The following is a 24,195-nucleotide window of genomic DNA, read 5'->3' as shown; positions in this document are numbered from 1 at the left end:
CACTTCTGGTACTGTCACAGGTGCAGCTGAGTAAAAATGTAGTGTATCCATTGGGGCTCATGCATTCTTCTTGTAGAGATGAAGGTGTCAAAGTGTCACTAGCATATCTAGTGTCATCATATAATGACGGGTAGCCCTCCATATCTCTGAATCCTCTTCAGTTCCTGTCCTCACTGAGGGTTGCTCTGCTCCTGTGCACATGTGAGGAAACCCAGGCTTGCAGGCATGACAGGTAGTGAGACTCTGGAAAAATGCATGAGCCCTGCTTAGCCCTCCCTCCATTCTCACTCTCCCTCTTCTCATTCCCCTGCAATGTGTTGTGGTGCAGCTCATCTCTGGACCTTGTTAAACGGAGCTCTGGTGTGGCCTGACAGCAGCCCTCTGCTGCACTTTCCTTCCAATCTCCCTGCTCAGCCGTCAGACTGCCACCGGAAAGCTGTCAAGACTTTCCACTCTTTCTGCATCGCAGCACTTTTCCCTCAGCACTGCCTAACAATAGCAATACTTTATCGCACAGCACTCTTCGTGTATCTCTTCTGCCGTCTTCATCCCCCCCCCACCCTCCGCTGTCTATTCATTAACAGGCTATTTCCACCCACGCATCGCATGTCAAAGCCCTCAGCTCCCGGCTTAATGTGTCTTGTCTTTGTTAGCATCTGTTGAGTGACAGCGTAAGCTCCACAATCTCATCAACTCCATGTAGATGATTTTTTTTTTGCTCACATACAGCATCTTCGCATCTGCACCTGACGCTTGCAAACATAAATCCAGCAGTCACCGTATCCTGTCGTGTTTCACTTTTTTCTCAGATCTCTGCTTGACGTCACAGACATCTCACCTTTCACTCTAGAGACATGCACGCTGCTGATTCTGATGTACGATTGTGTTCACACTATTGATTGGGACCACAGCTTTCATCACTACTTTGTTGTCTTTGCTCACAAACCTAAATTCAACAATTACACTAAAACAAACTACTGTTTAGCCGTTTGTCCTGATAGTGGTTGTTGAGACAAACAAAACTCAACAAGGTTAAGGACGGGGGAGAAAAAAAAATCCATTCCTTATCGTCTTCTTCCAGCTTTGGTTTCAACACTTAATCTTCCCCTATCTCCTGTGTCAAAACAAGGCTCAGAGCACTGCCTTCCTTCTTTCAGACCCTGCCAGTGGCCTCTTTTCTGAGAGCTATATGATTGTACAATAGCAATCTTCATTCTGTTCAAGAGCAGACAAGCTTCTTTGTTTTCTCCTGAGTGACACTGTTAGTCCCTTTAGCTTTGAGTAAAGTACATCATTTCACCTCCTCCCTCTCTCTCCTCCAAGACAACGGCAACAACGGAGGATTGTTAGTATGCAGCCATCTTGTATGGTGAATTCAATTGACTGAAAAAAACATGCCAAAGCTGACCTTGAACCATCAGCTTTTTCACTCATTCTGTGCCAAAGCTAAAGATAAAACACGTTTGGACTTTAACGTATACCTCATAAAGCCAAAACGGAGACATTTCTGAATTCAAGTCAGAAAGGGAAACGTAATACTCAGAGGAAAAACTGGGCACAAAAACAGACTGTGTTGTAGATAAATACTATCGGCAAACAACAACTTTAGTCCAAAAATATTGGCATCGTTGCCCTGTTTGTAGCTCGAGGACACCACATTGAGTTGCAAACACAGAGAGATGTCCACAGGAGTGGTATGAGTGGGCGCAGACAGCTTTGTTTACTTATTGTACGAGCGCATCACTTAGCCAGACTCATCACTCATTTGCATATGTCCCTGGCATGTTTGGAGCTCAAAACAGACTCTTAGCCTTCCTTTGTCTTAACGTGAATATACAGCACGCATTTAAATGCTCTAGAACACAGAGGGCATGCTGGGACATCGCATTCAAAGAGCCTCCGATTCATCACGGTGGCTTTACTTGGAAGGGCTTGGGATTGGGCAGGGGCAGCTAACGTGACAGTCTGATCCCCTTGGCTCAGACTGAAAGTGATGTCTCTGTCAGAGATGAATCGCAGTCGTTCTCCAGAGGGACCTCCTGGCCTCCTTCTGAAATTATACATTATTTTGTTGCTCAGAGGCAGCCTTGCATTTAATGTAGTCATGATTTCTCACTGTAAGGTCATGCATCTTGTGTGGAATCCATCCATGCATGCATGAAAAGAGTTTGAATGTGTATAGAGTTTATCAGACGAGCCACATTTTTAGCCCAGCCGAGGCAGCTATGGGTGACTTTCTGAGTTGAAAGTAATAAAGAGCAATAACTGGATGCACACAAAGCCAGAAACTTGTTATGAGAAGCTTATATTTGGTAAATTCCACTGCCGCAACATGATTATAATTTCATACTTTTTTTAACTTTTCATGTTGCTTTAGAACTTTTTCTTTTGTAGTGCACCTTGCTTTTATTTTGTTATTTTCAAGTACCATGATTCTAGCATTTACTGTTGTAGTCATGCATGATCTGATCAAAAGTAAATAGATGTGATGTGCAACTTTATCAAACTCCTTGTTAAATTGGGAAATCTTAATGCAGCAGTCTACTAGACCTGCACCTGGTGATGGCTTGCATTATAACTTGATTGTCCACATTTAATCAATCAATGCATTCTGCCGATTTTTGGACAAATCGGTAGGATATGGCCTAAAAAGACTAACATTTCCAAACCTCCACAGATTGTTGCATGTCCACCTGATGCCTGACCTCACCACCCTTCATCCTGCTTAATGGACTGAACAGAGAACCAGGTCAGCAAACACATATGGTGTCTGGATGTTTACATACCTTATAGTGTTATAGACCATATAGTGTTCCCTTACTGCTAGTAATGTACATTGCATTTGTGTTTTTTCTCTTAAATTTGTCATGAGTGTGTGACCTCAGTTTCTGGTGTCAATTTTCAATGTGGTCAAACTAACATTCAAGCTACATACTAATGGCAAAATCCTTTTAAATTTTATATAAAGCGGGTCATTCTGTTACTACAGTTACCGCCTGATGGCTGCAAGCCTCTGCAAACAGGTCAAGCTGCAATACTCCCATACTCATGCAATATGTATTTGCAATACTGAGTGTTTTAGCCGAAGGTCTCACAGAATCGAACCAGGAACCTTCCTGCAGTGCTAACCACTGCACCGCCGTGCCGCCCTGTTTATGACCTATGTTGTAGAAATTCTTTGTAAAATACCATGTGGCACAATCTGAAAATGATGATGATGTAGCAGCAGTTTTTGCTGAGCTTATTGCAGCGTGTAGATCACTCATAAAGTGAACTTTTACTTAAACTCGTATAGAGTTTCTGCTTTTGGAAAAGTAAGAATTACAGAATAGCCTACAGTCACACTGTCATGGCAGACCAGGAGAGTCTTCCATTTAAGTTTGCTTTGAACCCTCTTTTCCTTCATAAGCTTGTAAAAAGTTTTATTACAGAAATGAAATGGTCTTCACTCTCAAGAGCTCCTCTGAATTGCAGAGAGATTGGTCGACGGGGCATATTCATATGGAAAAAGGTTGCCATCAGAAAGCCTCTTTGACCTTTTTATTGCTACTGTATTTACCTGGTTGCTGAAAGCTGAGTTTTCAAAAGAGCTACTTTTCTCCTTTTTGCTCAGTTTTCAATGCAATTAGTCATACTCAAGCAGCAGCAGCCTCCAGGGCTGAAAAAGGGAAGCCAACATGGATATGCCAGAAACTTCCTTGAATTTCTTGAGTTGCCAAAAGGACATAGACCTCCATTTTTAAATGTCACTTTACAGCAGAAATAAATGTTTAGTGTTTGGTAGGTTCTGCAGTATTATAGTGTAACACATGTATTTTGTCTCTACTCTTGAAAGTGTCGCCTATATTTCTGGATCTCAGGAGGAGTTTCATTTTTTTTTTTTTAACCCACTTCCCAGAAGAAGATTCACACGCACACAAAGACAGATTTGTGCGTGCCCTTGCAAGATTGATGAACCAGATGCTGTGATCTTAAATAAAGATGCACACATCAGATCAAACAGGTTATTTAGGACACGATGGACCAGAGAGCTGAGCTGCAGTCCCTCAGCTAAACATAAAGTGTTGCCGGGGCATCAGTGGCAGCTTTAGCATGCAGACGAGGACACAATTAGAAGACGAACAGGGGGGGACAGATGAGGTCCTGTTTGACACACATCTGACACAGCACTTGCCCAAGCAGATGGCTCATGAATAACTGAGGGAACCGGAGGTCGCCAGGCAGGGGAAGAAAAAAAAAAAAAACGGAGCCAGGCAGCAGTGCATGTATGTTAAAAAATAAAAAAATAAAAAAAAGGGCGGGGGTGTCTGTGTAGTCTGTATCTACATGCATGTGCCTGCACATGAGCATGCAGTGAAATCAAGAGGCTCAGCATAACTAGTCAGAGAGGTTGTCATGTCGATCCACTACTGAGAAGTGACAGCAGTAACAATAGTCAGAGAGCTGGCAATATCCTGACAGTGAGAGAATGAGCTTGCAATCAGAGGGCCGTCTGATCGAATCCCTGCTCGACTGGCGAGCAATTGGAAAAGAAAGTGGAAGTGAAGAGTTCTCCCTTTCAACAACTGCCATCAAATTACCATCGACCCTTCAATGATGCACTGACCTCCCAGCTGCTCAAATTGTCACTCGGCGGGACATCAAACAAGACTGTGTTGTGCTCGCCATTTGCAAACTGTCATTGCTGTAAACAGCGATAGGGAGTATGTTGATCAATAACTGTGCTCAAGCACTACAATAGCTACAATTTTATGTACTTTCATTTCTATGCTATTTTAGAGTTTTACTTCAAATGCCAAATATTGTGGTTTTTTTTTTACTTCCTCGGCATAGAGTTATAGTTATATTTGTAAAGCTGTGCAAGACATACAATTGTTGGAGTGACCCTATATGATAGATACAGCACTAGCTGTGTTTGTGGTGGGCCCTATCAATCATTTTAACCACTGAAATGGCAGTGATCTTTCTTCCACATTGAGTTAATGACAACTAAAATAGAGTTAGGTGTGCTGAAATGCCACTAAAGTGGATTAATTGTAGTGTAGTGGCACGGTGCCGGATTAGGGGGCAAAAATGGCGTATTCCTCACCACTCCATTGTATAGTTGGCAGCCTACCAAGTGGCCCTCAGTGCAGCTACAGCTCAATGTGAAATGTTCCACAGAAGGCGTTGGGAGTCAAGTCTACCCGTGAGGTTTTGCAGAATGGCTCAAATCCTGCTTCATGCCCGCCTCCACATGTCACAGACATGGGCAATTTTCACATGTGAAACGATGTAAAATGCATAATTCAAGTAATGCTCGCTGCGTGAGAGTGTGTGTGTGTTTGTGTGTGTGTGTCCAGTTGTACTCTTCGAGCCACAAAAGACCAGAAATTCCAAATGCCCTACTTTAGGCTTTGTGCCGTGCAGGCTCCTAGTACAGCAGGCAAGCGTTTTTTTTTTTTTTTTGCTTAACGGAGTGTGTACGGCTTTATCTTATCTACACATGGCTGGAAAGAAAATAAATGAGGGTAGCTGCTACAGTACATGCCCCATGTGTCTGTGTGCTGCTTTGCTCTGAGGCAGACTTTAGCACAGGTGTTAACAACAATTTAAGAGGTATTCTTTTTTTGGTGTGTGTCATAAGAGGACTTTAAAAGGATCTGTGTGAATCCTACAAAGTAATACACAACAACAAAAAAGCACATCAGTGTACTGTATCTGTTAGGAATCAGTCTGTGTTTGCTCAGCTGATGACGTAGTATCAAAAGCCAACTCTGTCTGAATTGGACAAACACATAAATAAACATTTACTTATTTCATGGCTCTTCTAAATATGAAAATTGGAGGAGGGGTTATCATCAGAAAAAAAGGCGGACGTTTGGGTTTTACCCAGGGAACGATTGTCCATTTTCATGCTTTGTCTCTGTGGAATTATGAAATAAAAGTGCCATGAAATAATAGTCCTATTTATGTGAAATGGCTTAACAATATGTGTGTGTACTTGTGCCATTTCTAGATGTTTCCAAGATGGGTTAGGCTAATTTGGAATGCTTCTGCTGCCAAAAAAAAGTCTATTATTTTCATTCAACTGTTCTTAATTTTATCTCTGTAATTCACAAAAGGCATGGTGCAACATAAACCTTAACGTATTGTATCACTATGGAGTCAGTGAGTGGTGCACACACTGCTTCTGAAGCCTGTTTTTAGCCTGTTTACTTTTTACTTTCTCTGCTATCCATGCACGGCACAAGGTTATAAATAAGTCTTCAGTGTCATCAGACATTTGTGCCACAAGAATTAATACGTAGTGTGTTTTATTTAACTTTTATTTATTTGATTTTTTTGTGTCAATAATCTAAAATTAGTGAGGATTGTGTTGTGCTGGCATAAAAACAAATGAGACCTAATGAATCGCTGGTGTTTTATATGGTAAAAGCAAAGGGCCTCAGTAACTACTGGATGAAAGCTTTAAATACTGTTAACACCATCTTATTTTAAGTGACAGCTGGAGAGTGAGAAAGCACCGACAGCATCCACAGGTAACCCCGTACATGTATGCATGTGACAATGAGAAAACACACAGGTGGTCTAAGCAGTGAACATGAGCTGTAATGAGTGGTTGCACAGATTGAAGCTACTCTCATGTCATTCTGTCTTTGCTGCTGGCATAGTTGATCTCTCAAAGAACAGTATATTTTGTTTTCTGGTCCCGGAGGTAGAGAGGGTGCAGACATTATCCACTCCACATCTTTCTGACAGCTTCATTACTACAAAATTCCTGTGTTTGGCAGCAGCCCTCTTAGACTGGCACTTGTTGTGCTTGTCGAAGAGAAACTAGCTGTGGATGAAGTGTGTGTGAGTTACAATTGGGGCAAAAAAATACATCAAACAAACACTTAATCTTTTTGACCAGTCTAAACTAAAGTCGTTCTGTGAGTAATCCATTTAGTTGTTTTGGAGAACAGCTGTGTAAGTAAAAGTAGCTGTGAGGGGGGAAAACCACACAAAAATATATCTAGCCCATTTCCAGCTTTGTTCTTGCCATGGATGCTGAACTTGACCTTGCACAGCCCTTGTACCCAGGATAGAAACATTTGCAGGCACGCACATTAGTCACTCCAAGGTTATGCATAGGTGGACATGCTGTACTGTACAGCACAGAGTGTTACTTTGAGTAGGCAGAACTCCCATTCATTTGAACACGCAATGAATGACACAGGTATTTCCCCTGCCTGAGGGTGAGAGGTGCAGAAAATGAGGCTTAGAAAATCTGCACTTTACAAGACAAACCATTATTGACAACCTTTTTACTGCCATAATGTGTCATCTAACCCTCCCTCAGTCTTCTCCAGTTTTTGCAACATTGCACTCTGCTAGATTGGCCAAGCTGACTATGCAGCCTGGCTGCAAATGTGTCATCTGCAATCGCCTCAGACTGTCTGAGACTGGGCAAGCCGAGGGAAGACATGCTTTAACCAGCAAGCATAGTTTCAAACACTGCAGACGTCACCGAAATCATCCCCACTGAGGTGGATACAGAGCATACTATGCCCATATGTCACGGCATGAGGAAAAAAAATGACACCGTAATACCAAAATGCAGAGAGTAGAACAGATGGGCTGTCACTGTACAACTAGCCATTTGGAACGACATGAATTCACTTGTACTGTGTGTGGAAAAGGCTTGAAATGATTGTACACTTGTGTACATCGCCTTAAATCTACTATTTTGTATTTTAGCATTATTCCAACAAATTGTTTTGCTACTTTTTTCAGTCTCATCAGCATATTTTGGTATACAAGTGTTGTTTTTATAAGGTGCTTCCGCTGCATCCAAGATGATTATTTTTAAAAGAGATTTATGTAGTTTTAAAAGTGAAGTATATATTTTCCATCTGGCAACTATTGCACCAGACCCCCCTACTCCAGGCCCTTGCGGGTGGTGTGCCCATATGGCTCCTCGACTTCGATGATTCATGCTGAGCCTGACTGGGTTCTGTAGGCAGCAATGCTCTTGCAGCCTAATTCTACCCTCAGGCCTGGCTCCAGATGTGTAGGCCCTGGTTTTTCCCTATTCCGGGGGGGTAAATGTGTTCATCAGGTGGTTCGGCACCTGATCAAGCTACCCCCCCCCTTGGATGCTTGCCTTAAGAGGTCTACCAGCCACGGTAGGTTCATGCCCCAGGGCTGACCCAGGACTTGCTTCAGGGATTATTTCTCCTAGCTGGACTAAGAGTGGCTGAGGATGTCTCGCTCTTGGATTTTAATTGTAAATTAAAGTAGTAGTAAAGCACAAATCATAATTTTATTTACTTATTATGGCCCTCTATTTTGAAACCTGAAAGTGGAGCATCCAAAAGATAAGCATTTATGTGTCTAGTCCTTGTTGCATAATTGATAAGGAATATAAAACATACATGTTTTATCCATTCTGTAAAACAGCCTGTTTTGAAACAGTACGTCAGTTCCAGTAAGTCAGTTAGTGCTGAGTTTTATATACACTAAAAATACAGACAGGCTCGACGTGCACCACCAGATGACACGTGACACAGCTCAGTGCTCATCAAAGCTGTTATCTGTTATATTTGCAACAAAGCTAGCTGAGAGCATTCAAGGTTCTGAAGGAGATGACTAGGGAATCACGTTAGATGCCTTCAAAAAAGACGGGAGGTTTTAATGGCGTGCGACTTGTTTTGCCACCTAAGAAAGGGAAATTGATGAGATCTCAAGAGAAATGAGATAAATGAGACGGATAACTGGGATGAGGGGTGGGCAGGTGGTGCCCAGTTTGCAGTTTGAAGTGACCGCCTGGCTTGTTGTGATTGCATGTGTGTGGGTGGTATTTACATGAACATCACGTCAGAATGCTGGCAGGATTTAATCTCACAACTCGTATTTATAGCAGATTCAATTATGACACCGCACATGACATAAGCATGACATCTCATAAGGTAGCCATTAGTTATCCATTATCTCAAACGACTGTTTAATACCTTTTTAGCCCCTGTGTATGACTCATCAGACACGCAGCGGAAGGAATAGAGAGACACAACATGCCCACGAGCATCTTTAAAAAAAAAAACTGCCACAGGAAGAAAGATGTCTGAGCCTAGCAGGAAACGAGGAGAATAAAATAGATCAATAAATTTGGTGGATCATTGTGCAAGTGTTAACTAATTCTGTCCAGCTTTCTTGTAGATCCCTCTATTTTGGATGTGTAGGCAGCCCAGGAGGCATGTTGACCTGAAAAAAGACAAACCTCTCTCTTCCTTTCATCTTTTGAGTCGGTTCCTGCAAGCAAATGTGTTAGGGCGCATATCACGAGGCCTACTTCTCTGTTCTGCCCCGTAACAAGAGCAGAGTCTTCTCAGCAGTCTTTTGCTCCTATCACATAGGATTTTTTTTACAAGCCTCTCTTTCCAAAATAGTGCTGTCAGAGGAATACACTGGGACTTTTGTTGCGCAATGAAAACTACTGAAAAACCAGTAAATATTTGTGGAGGCTGCTGTACTGTAGGTGGATTTTTTTTGACATTAGTGAGCTATAGGATCTTATATCTTCCTCTGCCTCCGCATACATCTGATTCATTCTCTTTTCTAGACCTTCCACTTAAACCCAATGCATGTAAAAAACAAAACTGGAGCTTTGAAACTGAATTTGGCCAGCAGTGTTGACTCACAGAGCAAAGAGACCTTCAAGCACACTAGAGGGTTTTCATTCTCTGCTATGCTTTAAGAAGAACTGACAACCATTGCTGCATCTCTCTCTGAATCTCATCTGAAAATGAAAAAAAACACCAATAAGGTAGAGTTACAAAACTGGGTGAGAATAGAAAGTGAATTAACTGAATTGAAAAAGAGCTAGAGCCATACAAATTGACGAAGAAAAAAAAAGTGAAAAAGCCTAATAGGGAATAAGTCTTCATTCTTTTGTCTGAAGGACACAGCTCTGTAAGAATTTCATCAACTATTGCTCTTCCAAGGTAAGATTCTCTGACAAATCTACAAACAAGTTGGCGATATTTTCTATCACCTGACTGCAGGGTCTCTGCAGTGCAAAGGCACACTTACAGTAGGGCGGTTGGTAGCATATTGCTCATTTGGATCATTATTTTAGTTTCACTGTTGTGTGCGATAATGGGCATTTGCAGCAGATTTTTCCGGACATTGTCACTTTTTTTCCCTCACCTCGCCACCATCTACAAAAAAGAGAAGAAAGAAATAGCTGCAGCCTAGTTGGTTTAATAAGCTCACTTCAGAGAGTGTCTTAAAGTGAGCACTCGCTCCTTTGAAAGAATGAAAGGAGAAAGGCTTGTGCATTATTTACCACCCGCCTCACTACCGCCGCACCCTGCACAGACAAAGCGGCCTACTGCAGGCAAATGGATTTTTTTCTGCAGAGGAGCTTAGATAAAAAAAAAAAAAGTATAGAGGAAAGAAAGGTTAGAAAAGGAAGAGACAGACACTAGCCAAGCCCGGAATCAGTTAAATTTCTTCGCATCAGCATGTCTGCTATCTTCTTCCCTGTTGGCCTGATAAGGGCAGTCTTTACATCAGAGGCCTCCACGGATCAGTCACCTTTTTTAATGGAAAGGTCAAGGACTGGCCCAAAGCTCAGTTCATGCTGGGAAGTCATCATTCCCGCTCTTTATCTCCTAGGTGAGGGATGAGCCGAGGTGCCTGTCAGTCTGCCCCCAGAATGCCCTCTAACCCCTTCAACGTTTCCTTCACACCTCTTGGGGTTGCTCCCACAGACAGAGAGGAGGGAAAACTGGGGATGTGAGCGCCGGTTTCACAACACCTCGCGGCAGAGCAGCTATCAGATGAGACTAGAGTGAAGATCCAATAGTGGAGGTGCAGTATCTGAGCGATGGGGTTGGTGAGGTTATCTCCCCACACTCATCACTTCTGAACAAGCGAGTCATGAGATGGGTAGAAGGAGTAAACACGCCAGCATATAGCAGCCACCTGAGACTTTACCTTACAAAGAAAGAAACAAAACACCCCTGCAATTTGCACACATCACTTGATTCTAACACCTGTGTGTGTGCATTTATGTGATGTTGTATACAAGTATATGTGTGTATCGCTGTTGTTGTCACACTCCCAAAATGACTGTAGCACTGTAGATGATGCGCTGGCGCAATTTGCGTGCCACTGTACTGTGGGACGACCCAGCTGACAAGACTTCCTGCTTTGCTGCCTGGGTAATGAGTCATTCCAGCCCTGGAGAAAAACAATCTGGTATTTTTAAACTGCATCCTTCAGCTGTTCCTTTCTCCCTGGAGCTCCAGCTTGTAAGCTTTTGGTGGCTTGTAATATGAATGCCATTTTTAGCGCTAATGGGCCTTATATGTCTGAATAGCACAAATGCATTACTGGGCTTTTAATGGTACTCTTGGCCCATCCACGCCCTACTGATTTAGACTTAATGCTCTGTAAAGTGCAATAATACGTACCCTATAGGTGTGAGCTCAACAACTAGCTCAATGATAAAAACAGGGGAATACTGTCAGTAAGTATGGGAAAGCAACCATCCCATGGGAAAAAAGGGTCTCCACAAGCACATGGTGAGACAAAAGGAAGACTATAAATTTAAAAGGTAAATTATTTCAGGAATCAATGTTTTTTATGCTTTCCTTTGGATTAGGTTATGTGTGATAATAAAGAATGGAAAAAACTCTTAATAATGCTGATACCTGTGGCTATTAACTAAATGAGGACTTTATATCGCTGTGACTTGACTTGGATCTTGTGTTATTATTTCATAACTTCATAATTATTAGGTGACATATCTTTGGATTTTTACACAATAGTAATACTAGGTTTATTTGTAGACACATCATGAAATTGTACGCACAGTCTATAGTTTCCATACGTAGCCTGAAAGATATGTGTGACCCGGAAATACCTGGAAACACTGTACAAATCTTTAAATGAATATAATAGTCTGTAAAAATGAAGTTACATGGGTTCATGGACCACTGAGATAACCACTGTTATCTCAATTATTCACGTATCCTGGTCTAAGCTAACACTATTAAGACATTGCTCACTTGGCATGGACACATCCGAGGAACTGGTAGTAAGAAGCTATCAAGTGTTTTTAATTTAATCCGCTTTTCTACTTAACTTCCTTTGATTATTTGTGTTAACATATATGGCAGGTTGTGTGCTCGACTGTTCTTGAGATGCATTTATATTAGCCAGTGTTTGTACATGCGCCACTTCACATTATGCATACGTTTGCAGGCTGCATGACGCACGGCCCTGATGAAAAAAGAAACAGACAGCACTGGACGAAATCCGTCCTGATCCCCTCTCATATGAAAAACATCTCAAGTCTCTCTCTCTCTCTCTCTCTCTCTCTGTCTGCATTCTGCCTAGACAGGCGCTAGCATTGTGCCACATCACCTGAGCAGCCATCACCTGACAGCAGGGCTTTCAATTATTGTGCTGAGCTCGTATCTTGGAGTCTCCTCCGCCGCCTCTTTCTTACTCCCAACGCAGCCACCTGCTACTGTCATGCTAATTTACAAGTGCACGCTGATCTCTGCACTCACGTTTCAGAGCTTTCTCAAACACCCCATTATTGGCTGGCAATGAAAGTTATGCATGATTTGAAACAGGAGCGCAAAAGATGATAATTTTGCTCTCTCCGGGGGAAACAAATCTGCTCAAAGGTCAATAAGCTAACACATCCTGGTTACACATATACAGTTTTCCACAGAGGAAAATTGTGTCGATGAGATAGAAAGCAGAAAGAGCAAATGCACATGCAGTGGCAGAGGTATACCTCTGCATTACTGGAGGGCATCTAGGAATGGAAGCTGTGCAGTGGTTAACAATAGATCTTGTTTGCTCTTCCACTTTTGTTGGCTATATCTATGGTAAACCGCCTCCAGTAAAAAAAAAACAGTAAGCAAGAAAATAGCAGCTCCACTCCTGCTCTGAGCAACAAATCGCACTCCCAGTGATTATCATTAGTCTCACTAGCTGCGACATGAAGACGAGTATGATTTGGAAAAAGCATGTTTATATTGAACCACGAGTTCAAACTAACAAATGGAACACCTTGGTTAATGTTTATTCACTATCCTGGAGGCTCTGCATGGGCTTTGGAGAACAAAGCAGTATGCATTTTCAAAGCTCATCAGGAGCTTATGGAGCTTCCACGGTTCCTCACGAACATGACATGCCATTTATGATTAATAACATTACCGGCTAGGCCAAGATAAGAGCTCAATTAGCTGTGTGGGCAAGGACCTTGACTCTATCTCCAGTGACTAATCCCATGGCTTTTGTTATGATTAGCAAGAGCACAGTTTTAATCTTGGCTTCTGAGTGCCTGGCATTGCCCCAAACACAACTGATTCATTAGCAGTTAAAAATGCACTTCTGCTGTGCGTGGCACAATGCGGCACAGTATGATGGTGGATCTTATCGAACAATCTACCAAATCTCTGCCATCACATGCTTTGGTAATATCAATGGCAGCAACCATTAGAAGGAAATTGAATTAAGTCTTTTAAGTAAAGTGAAATTCATCCACCTTGTTAATATTTTATCAAGAGCTGTCTCCTGAGAGTTAGCATGCGCCCACTCATCCTCCCGGGGGGTTGTCCTGCCTACATGCTCGTTTTCTACAAAAAATATTTCAAGCTACTGCAGCAATACACAGTGAGACTAGCTGAACTGAAGTTCTGACAAACTGCGGATCTCTAACTACTTCAACAAGTACAGGACGTTGAACAGTCCATCATTTAATTTGACAATGTAATTACAAGGAGATGCAATACCTTTATTTAAATAAAAAGACATTAAGATAAATGACTCTAGTAAAAATGCAGGAAAGTATGGGGATAGTATTTATTTGTGCTCTTATGACAGAAATGTCTGCAGTGAAACCCATCTTGCATGATGCTGCACTTTGTAGCACGCAGCCTCTGCAGGGGAAAAAACGTAGCGCACCATCTGTTCCCCCGATCCCCAGCAACAAACAACAGACAGACCAACGCAGCAGACACAGGCGGCCACCTATCCTGCACCAGCAAAGAATTGTGGGAAACAGGGAGGCTCCTGCACAAACACACGGCAGCTAAATTTGGGATAAAAGCAGTCATCAGCTGGTAGGATTTGATCAGGAGGCCCGAGCTGACACGGCATGCACCGATGCAAATTGAGGCAGACGCAGCAAAGAAGCCGATGCGATGAGAAAGACTCTCGATGGCAAATAAACAGGGCAAGGGGAGACGTTGGGCTGAGGCAGGGACAGCGGGACAGAGGGAAAGAAAGAGAATGTAGCCACCGTACAATCAGGAAGCCTCAAAAACGCAGGGGAGAATAAAGAGAGAACAGCTAGCGTATCTAAAGAGACAGGGTGCTACAAGAGAGACTTGACAGGAAGGGGCATAGGGGGAGAGAGAGAGAGACAAAGAAAGGAGGGATAGAGAGAGGAAGGGGAAAGATTTGGGGGATGCAATTCAATTTTAATCCAAGATGCCAGAAATCCAAATAACTTGCACTCAATCGGAATACTAAGTGGCCCCCTGAACGTTATTTTTGGATTAAGATTAATGTGGGTGGTTTGCCACACACAAGCACACACCCAAACAAATCCGAACAAACGTGTGAGTTCACAGTCTGCCACAGCCATATACCACTGTGAAGCAAACACACACACACACGCAATCTGAAGTGCTAAAAGATGGAGGGGGACAGAGGAGAGCCAATTGCCTAAATATGCTATGGACATGTGAGAAAAGCTTAAGCTTGCCCCCTAGTGTTCATCCTACTCCAGTATGGCAGAACACTGATAATCTTAGAAATATCTTTAAATGTTATAAAGTATGACAAAGATATCAGCAGATAAGATGTTAGCAGTGTTTGACCAGTGCTTACTATACAAAGATTTTCATGCCTGCTTATACTCAGAATGATAGATGATGGTTGAAGGATAAGAAACTAAAATGCAATGTGTCTGAATATTTTACTGCGTTTACAAGTCTGTGGATTAATAATAAAGCAGGTCTTGGAATCAAAGACCATGAAATAAAGTATGTGCTACAGTGAAGGGGAATAAACAAAAAGACAAAATGCGGTGAGAAGTAGACAGCTTCATGACTAATGGTGCACACGGCTGCAGATCAGCACATCAAAGTCAGCACTACATTAACGGAAAGATTCATTATTTCAAAGATAAGAAAGAATGCAACCCATTAACGAGACCTTCTTCCGCTCGACTTTAGAGTTTTTGTATTGCCAGCAGCAGAATTGATTTAATAATGTGTGATGATTCAACACTGAAATGCCAGCACCAGGGCAAGCCAGATGAGGAAACACATCAACATGCTGGGACTAAGGAAGTGACGTGTTGTCGTTTTAGGAAATTGGATGGAAGATTAATTTGACCCTTCTGCAATAAGCAGCCCAACACCATATTAGAAATTGTAATTTAATAAAAGCTAGCATCATACAACTAATCAGCATAATTTGTGACGAGCTCCAGTGCAGTGAAACATCTGCGGTGCCCTTTGCCTGCAGTTCATTTCCGTCTTTGTTAACCTTTCGCAGCTGCCAATTGCTTCAGAATCCCATATTCCTGCATTGTAATATGCTTGCTTGACAAGGGCCAATTGTCGGTGTGGGGCAGGAAACACCTACACGCAACAAGAGCCTGTGTTAAACCGAGCTTGCTTATTTTTTGGTTTCACAATTAAAATTCTGCAATTCGATGTTGTGTTTAAGGTTGAATGCCAAAATAAAAGACATCCTTTAATGAGTTGACAAGAAAAGCAGTGCCATAAATGCAGGAAGGACAACGACTGCCATGGTAACGGCAGGAAACGGACAGCCTTGGTGGTGTGATGCGACAGAAGGCCGTGTCCTCATCATAGGATGTTGCTGATTTCTGCCTCACGCCTCTAAGTCTTTTGTCTCGTCTTCTCATTATGATTTAACAGGGCATAAAAAAACAATGCTGAAAACCCTTAGACCTATTATCAGAACATTTTTGCTTCCCTCTGTGAAACAAATTGGCTGCTTTAACCACGACTCCATTACACAGTGCAAGATACAAAAGGGGAAAAAGGGCAGAATTCTTACAAAAGAAAGCATTCCGTTCACAATATATAGGCTTCACAATATCCTCTCTGTTCACTTGAGAGCTTGTTCCGCCCTAGAGATGAATGATCGACACCAAACTGGACATGGGGGGTTATGACCTACTGTCTGCCCAACACATCGGCTTGACCAAACGATCTTATATGGACAAGATAAGGGCCTGGCCTTTTATAGGGAGTAGTGGACCTATTACACGGGAGTTGTACAATCTCCTCTGTGAAGGCTGCTCTGTGATACAGCTGGCTGGCTGAGAGCTTAGGAGTGAAAATGCAAAGCCATCACCTTATTGCGAGGAAAGAGAGACTTTGTGGATTACAGTTTTTTAATATATTTTTTTCCCCTAAACTGAAGCGCAAAGCAGGGATAAGCAAACAACCAGCAGGAAATCCGCTTGTACATTTAAATGTAGTATCAGGCCTGTTTGTGTTTGAAATAGTTTCCTGTTTGGCATTTCCATCTGCAGATTGTTGGATTTGTATGTTCACTGCAAGCTGACTGGATAGATATTACTAGCAGCAGAACTGGGTCTGTAAATGAAAAAGTCTGCACATCAATGGAGGCTTGTCAACTTAGTGAACGCCATTATTCAATCTCTAGTAATTCCTGTTCTGTCAATAGAATCTTGCACCGAGCACAAGCACAGACAGTCTGTTGGTTTCTTCCTTATCCTTCAGACTAATATCCTACCAGGAGAACTTATCTGATGGGACTTTACTCTTAAATCGACACTTTGAAGATCAGGGCTGAGGTCACCATTTGGAGTCTGTTCGTCTAAAAGAGCTTACACTTCCTCGCAAGCGGTGAGACTAGATACGCTCCCCAAAAAGAAGTCGATAAAGTATCTGCTCATCGGGAGAGCTTGACAGCCTGAGAGATGAGACCACATCAATCATGTGAACTCCAATAGCTTCTCTGTGGCTCAGATAAAATAGGGAGCGCAGGCTGGAGTCTCCTTAAATAGGCACCAGAGGAGCCAACTGGAGACCTACTCCATCGCTTTTATTTGGAGAGGTCAAAAGGTTGCCTTAAGAAGTTGGGGGTTTTTCCACTGCTGTGGAAAACTGAGCATGTCAACCCAACCTTCTACTAATGTAACTCCTTTTAATCGTCTTGTCTCTTCTCACCCGGGAAGAAAACTTTGCAGAAATGAAAAACAAGGTGTGTGATGAACCCAAACCGGCTCTGGCATTAGGCTCCCCGGGGCAACTTCAGAGCAGGCGAGCAGCAGCTGTTGCGTCCTGGCACCTGTTGACTACAGATGTCACCCAAAATCTGAATATATGTCTGTGAGCAACACGCCGCCTTTATATTGGGTGGGTGAATTTTTGGAACTTGTTTTGAGGCATTGCGTTTGAATGAATTCAGACGGAGGTCTCATGCCACCCTGTGACTTTTCTTCTTCAGAACCGTATTTTGACATTTTCTGTCCAACATCAAACCCTGCAGTTAAACATTGCCATTTGTGTTTTTTTCACACAAGTCAAGTCAAATCTTTTCACATAGTGCTCATTTAAAAAAAAAAAGAAAAAAGTAAAATAAAAAACACCTGGCAGGCTGTCTTAGGAAAAAGCCAAAGGATTTTCAAGTGAACAAAATTTTAGTTAAGATTTTCGGCATTTAAAATGCCAAGTTTAGTTTCTTTAGTCATTAGGATTACTCTGCATGGCAATGAATGATAATGACCAGAAGGTCGTGCGTAAAAGTCACTGTTGCCATCAGGATAATTTCTGCCTGAGACAACAAACACAACTGTGTTACAACATATCATCATTGTGAATGATTTCTAAGAAAATGGTGCTTTGCTGCAGCAGACACATACTTGACAAAATCTGCAAATACTGAGAGCATGGGAATTTGTCTCCTGTCTGTCCATTTGTGTCCTTTGGCCAGTTGAGGAACTACTAGTAATTGTGGGCGTCAGGGTGTCAGTGTTACCCAGTGATAAACAGGCACTTGATCCAATCACTTGAAGTGAAGCATTAGCAATTTTCCAATGATGGTAAGGGTTGGGCACCAAAGCCTGTTGTTGGATGCAGCAATCTGATCTTAATATCTGATATTGGTGCTGATAGTGACTGAACATGTACGTCAGGGGTTGAATAATGGGACAGATCCATTCACTGCAATTATTTGTTTGCAGCTTGTGCTATATAATGCCTCAGCAGCAGCATGGAGCGAGACGAAGAAATTCAAATGCTGTTTGCAAAAATCGCTAAAGGCTAGCTTCGGTATCGCCGGCACCAATGACATTATGATGTGATGGAATTTTTTTTCTATATTTTGTTGAGCTTTAGTATTTTTGACCAAATTTGGATTGTATCTTGACTATATCAGTGTTACGTATTGCCATATAGGCTTTGAAAAGCAGCCAGCCTCAATTACTCTGCTTTATGACCTCTCCTTAGACAGACAACACATCTGAGCAGCTCCAAGGAATTCACTAGTGGTACAGTATGCAGCTAATGGCACAAAAATACTGCAGGCACCAAGCAATTTATCTTCTTAAAACCATCATTTCTAAGTCAATTAGCCCAGTCAATATGATGTGTCAGTTATTACCCACTGTATACCACAGGTAAATTACTCCCATGCAGTGCAGACACCTTTATCCGGTTGACACCAAGGTAAAGGCAGTTGGATGGGAATTAACATGATAGATTGACAGCACAGGATGGAAACGTCCTGACTTTGGTGATTCATGAGTGCTCCAGTGCAAGAAAGTTATATGGAAGCAGGGAAATTGTGTAGGAGGCATCACTTAAATGAAGACAATGGAATCTAAAGCTGAGGTGAAGGCCCCCCAATGCAAAGTAATGAAAAAGAGACAAGAATGCAGAGGGCAGCATTAGTATGCATGCTTCCCCTCGCTTTCCCCCGTCTTCCTCAGTTCCCAGAGTTCTATGCTGCAGTCTGATCTTCTGTGCCATCACCAGCCTTGCAACATCATCTTCCAAGATCCTCTATTCCCTGTTTTATCTTAAACACGCAATGTCTGTGACAGCAACGTCGCATGGGGAAGGAGCAGCTGAAATTGTCTTTTGAGAAGCTCAGGAAGCTGTTGTGACACTCGATCTCTAAGATTGTGCTGCTGGCTGGCTCTGCGGAGAAGGAAGAAGGATGTATACAGCTGCCGAGGGGACATGGTTAAAATTTACTACAAGTTTTGAGATGCAAACGCACAGCAGGCAGAGAAACTTTCAAAGAAACGCAAGGCCGATGAAATATATATGGAGCTGACAGAAAGAATGAGGGTTTTGTCTTGCAGTCACACTGCTAGATGTATGTTTTGTTGTGTGGTGGCAGAATAGGCCTTCTTTTTTCCCTGCTGGTCTGGACCGACTATAAGAAGCCTGTGTATACTGGCTCTATCTGAAACCTATTTAAATTCTCTTTTTAGTATTCAGACCAAGTGGCTTGATTTTTTTTTTTTTTTGGGAGGAGGCATTGCCTCATCAGAAGCTCATTTTAAGACCAGCTGCACATCTGAAGTTTCCTTTGCTGACATGGAAAACAGTAATTAAAACTTGGAGTGTTTGTGGAGCCCATTTTGAAATGAAAACAGCACTGTCACCTGGGAATCCTGGGAATTAAAAGAAAAACCAGCCAGCAAATATCAAAATGAAGTGTTATTGTAGTGTTAATAGCTTCACTGTCATGTGTCACTAAACATTTGAATGATGATGCAGGAAAAAATTACATATAGCATTCAGTGTCCAATGTAGCTCAAATCTAAGCTAAATGCTAGCGACACCTGTTACTGACTTGCCCCCATTAGGGATGTGTCTATTTTTGTTTTATATTTACATCATGGAAACATCATCTAACATGATTTGGCTCCATGTAATAAAATGTAGACAACCCCAGAATGGAAAGGTGCAGCTAATGAGACAGATGTTGTCTTGCACGCTGATCGGTGTCTCCAACCTGCTTGACTTCTGTTTTATAATCTGCTTTCCTTTGTGTGTCTGGTGTTTTGGGTTTATTTCAGTCACATTGCATTTTAATTTGGGCTGGCATCCTTGAAATTAAAAGGAAGATAAAAGGGAAACTGCTGCTATGTTAATATCTCTTTGAAGATGGAGTCAATCTGGCAACAGAATGCCTAGCCCTTATTTTCCCTTCCCTTTCCTCTCTTCCTGTATTCAGCACAGTGGATAAGAGATAACTGCAGACTCAGCTTAGCAACAGCTTACCTTAGGTGGAAGAACTCTTAAAGCCCTCTCCTTTCATCTTGCTCCTTGTGGCAGAAACGAGGCTTTGTTTTGTCTTTTTAATCGACATTTGGACGCTGAATATTTATCTGTGTAATTTCTGCTTATTCCTACATCCTACCCTGCAGAGAGACATGGACTGCACCTGTCTGGATTTTTAAAAGGTGCATGTTAACAGTCATCACAATGTGTATGACAAGAATATGTGTATATATATTAAGTAGGGGAAAGTAAAAAAGCACCTTCTGCTCGTGGGCTGCAGATGTTTATAATGGCTTTGCTGTTTTGATGTGAACAGCCATGGGCATTATGCTAGTCCTTTATGCATTTAACCTGAATAACTTTGCATTAGATCTGCAGATAATGAAAACATTATAAAGTAGAAACAACCTAATACATTACAGGGCAAAACTTGCAGGATGATTTTATGTAAATTTTGATGTGCAATTTTCCCAAGTTGCTCCTGACAATTGTTCCAACGAGAGGCAGAGTTTCAGCAAATGCAAACGAGTGACTGTAAAAGCAGCAGAAGCATTGAAATCACTGCTTAAAGCATGTAATGCTGATCATGTGTTTCTGTGGTTTTTAGTTGGAAGCTTTGTGTCTGTTTTAGGGCTGTCGATTGAGTCATTTCAATTGCATGACTGTCAATAATTAACTTGTCTTTAACTGCAAATGATTATCAAATTTTATTGTATATCTTCTAAATGTATCTTAAGGGGATAGTTTTATTAGGCTTTACTTAAATGTATGTTATTACTTTTGCAACATGCCAGAGGAAATACTGAATATTTTGAATGAATAATCTCAAAAAGAAAAAGCACAAGCAGCGTATATTAAGATTAAGAAAACCTTTATTAGTCCCACAATGGGGAAATTGCATATTGGTTACAGCGAGAAGGAGAGTATGTACCGTGTTCCTCCTGGAAACATGGATTACCTAAGAGGGAGGATTGATAGCGGGCAGAATCGCTCTCCTGTATTGACCATATTCAATAAATAACACAAAAAATAACACTTCAACAGCCGATTTCTGTGTGTGGGAAACACTGATTTCTCCTTAAGGAGGTTTGCCAGTGTTACGATTAAGAAACCTTTATTAGTTCCACAATGGGGAAATTGCATAAACTGCATTGCTTCCAGATTACCCAAACTACAGGATGAGCAAAGGGTCATAATAACTGAATGTGCGTCTTTATGGGGCATCAAAAACTTCAAGTAATTTTTGTTCACCTGGTCACCGTTGCTGGAATTTAGCAAAAAAAATATGCTTGGATACTCATTCCCTACTGATGTTCAATAATATTCTCATTAGCAAAATATTTGATGTGCCTTTTTGTGTCATTATAGGCATGGATTTTTTTTTTCTGTGCAACCTCAAGGAGAGCTTTTCAGCTCGAAAGTGTTAAGTGCAAGAAGCAATCCGTTTCAGCCTTGATGACACCCATATCAGCACTTTGCACCCAGGCCACAATCTTGACTAGTCTGGAACGCGTCACGCTGCGACTTTAATACGCAGTTAATTACTCTCATCTTGACCTGCCGGTAAAATGAGCCCGGCTGCCACTGCCGCCCGTGTTTCTGTTATCTGTGCAAAAATGCATTAGCGTGAGCCCCCCCTTTAATGGCTTTAATTAGTCGTAAACGGAGCTGATTCTCCTGTTAAGTGGAAGAAGAGTCGATACTGTAATACAGTCCCAATGCACAGCTCCAACTCTATCTCATTGAGAAAGTGGTGCACAGGAGGATAGTTTGCACAGCAGTAGCTGAGGGCGGGCTGGATAAGCCCATTCAAGTGATAAAGAAGGTATCACACACACAGGCAGTTCTCAGTCACTGCTCTGATATGAAAAAGACATAATTAGTGTGGTGCTGTATTGACAGAGGAATCCTTATGGAGAGGCTGTTTCAGTCTTGGTTATATAACGTGGAAAAAAAATTGAAACATCAGCAGAGCCTATTATCAGGAGAGACAAGGGAAGCCATCTTGTCATCATAAAGTAAACAAATCCTTGAGATAACGTGAACATGTGTGCTGCAAAATCGGAAAAAAAGTTAACAAAAGAGTGTTTTCGGTGTTACAAGAGTGATCGACGTCAAACATAATACTGCCAGCCCAAACACATCAATGCTACTTTAGCTTTTGGTTGAAAACATTTGCCAAGAATAAAAAAAGAAGATCCAGTAAATGAGCCAGATGTAAGGAAAAGAGGCCATGTCATTAACCGTGCCTCCTTTCATCTGCTTGTTTGCAGTGAAGTTTCCAGTCTCCGGTATCTCCATTTGCTGAGTAATGCCTTGCCTAGCCAGCAATGAGGTGCAAAGCTCTTACAGTGGAGCAAGCTAATGGCTGTTTATGGTTTCTAATGCATGATGCTATAGCTTTTGAAATAACAGGTCTCTATTACAGCACGTGTGTGGATAGAATCCATTGACGGGAAATACTGTGACACCACTGGTATCTCTTGACCTATTTACGTAATCTAATGGAACTCTTTAGGAAATTTACCGCTATATACAATGCACACTTGCCAGACATAGATAAAAGATTACCAGCATATCTATGATATTATATCTGAAGGGTTTATTTCAGGAATAAAAGCCAAAAACCCACTGACTTTAGAACTCGTACATGAGGCACTCTGTAAGACAAAAGAGACAAGAATCTGCCTTCCAAACTTTTTTTTCCCACCTCTTCCCCTAAAGCCTGACTTCAACCGACTGACACCCAGATTAACAGTGCTGTGGAGAAAATCCAATTTATATCAAGATCTGTTCTTCTAGGACAAAGATAGAAGAAACTTCTATTGTTGTACGCTTCAAAATAACTTGGAAGCAATTAGAAGATGATTAAACCTTCAAGAAGAAAGCCCCGAGTGATAGCAAGGTCTTTGGTTTAAATCTTAATACCTCTAAAAAACAGGGACGTTTCTTTTTGGAAGGACATGTTGCTTTTCATAGCGGTGAGATTCTTTGAGCAGCTGCCTGAATGCCAGGCATTCAGCTTCACCATCCAAGGACCTGGAATCATAATAGCAGATGACTTGTGCTGTAGAAACACATTTTGTATTCCCCTGATATTCATGCTGCATTATTACTAATGTTGCAATTAAATTCTGTGATGCATTAACTCGCAGGACTATTATAGCAAATGGTTTTTGCTTTTTAACTAATTATCTTGATTTTGCTGCTGTCGTGCATCTGTGTCTTTGAGCTTTTTTTAATCTGCTACAGCCTATTGTAGATATTTGAATGACTCCTGATATAATTTCAAGTATGGTTTTATGTAGAAGACTTTTTACAGAAATAAATAAATTGGAAGTAGAACTCCTTCCCTCAATTTCTGAGTAAAAATCCTGAAGATCAACATGGCATGAGGTTACAGTGAAAGGGTTAGGGTTAGGGTTAGCTTGCTTGCAAATGTCTTTTATGATATATTGCACTGCCTTATTGACTTTTAGTTTGAAAAGCACTCAAACACTTTTTGTGTTCCTGCATCTTGGCAGCTGGTGTGATTTTTGAACTGCTGATCAGATCCTGCAGAGTTTCCAGCTCTAATTTCAGTGTCATGGTTGAGTAAGCAACAGTAAACACAGGAAAAAAAAACACTGGCAGAGGCTCAGGTGTCTTGAACTTGGAGGTAGAAGTGTTACAATTTCATGGCTGTTTCCACATAGTTAACTGTAGGAGATGGAAGTGTACCACTCACCCCTCCTGTAAATACAGTTCGCCAGAAAGCGACACAGAGGCTGTGCGCATGCATGTCGAACCTGTTCCCGCTGATGTGTGTGGTGGAAAGAAAATGGAGGAAGAGTGTGCTTTCTCTTCTCTTCTGTCTCATATTTCTTTGTGGTGTAATGCAGCTTCTATTCATGCGATG

The 24,195-nt window shown here is 41.7% G+C and overlaps 1 protein-coding gene across 1 annotated transcript in view; it reads right to left on the bottom strand.

The window, feature by feature from the left end:
• Positions 1 to 24,195, bottom strand: part of rtn4r (reticulon 4 receptor) — a 34,755-nt gene that overhangs the window by 2,679 nt on the left and 7,881 nt on the right. The gene's annotated exons all lie outside the window — the stretch shown is intronic.

Source organism: Parambassis ranga, chromosome 9, assembly GCF_900634625.1.
Source record: "Parambassis ranga chromosome 9, fParRan2.1, whole genome shotgun sequence".
NCBI lineage: Eukaryota > Metazoa > Chordata > Actinopteri > Ambassidae > Parambassis > Parambassis ranga.
The sequence above is the reverse complement of the archived record's forward strand: the minus strand, read 5'-3'. Positions and strand labels throughout refer to the sequence as shown.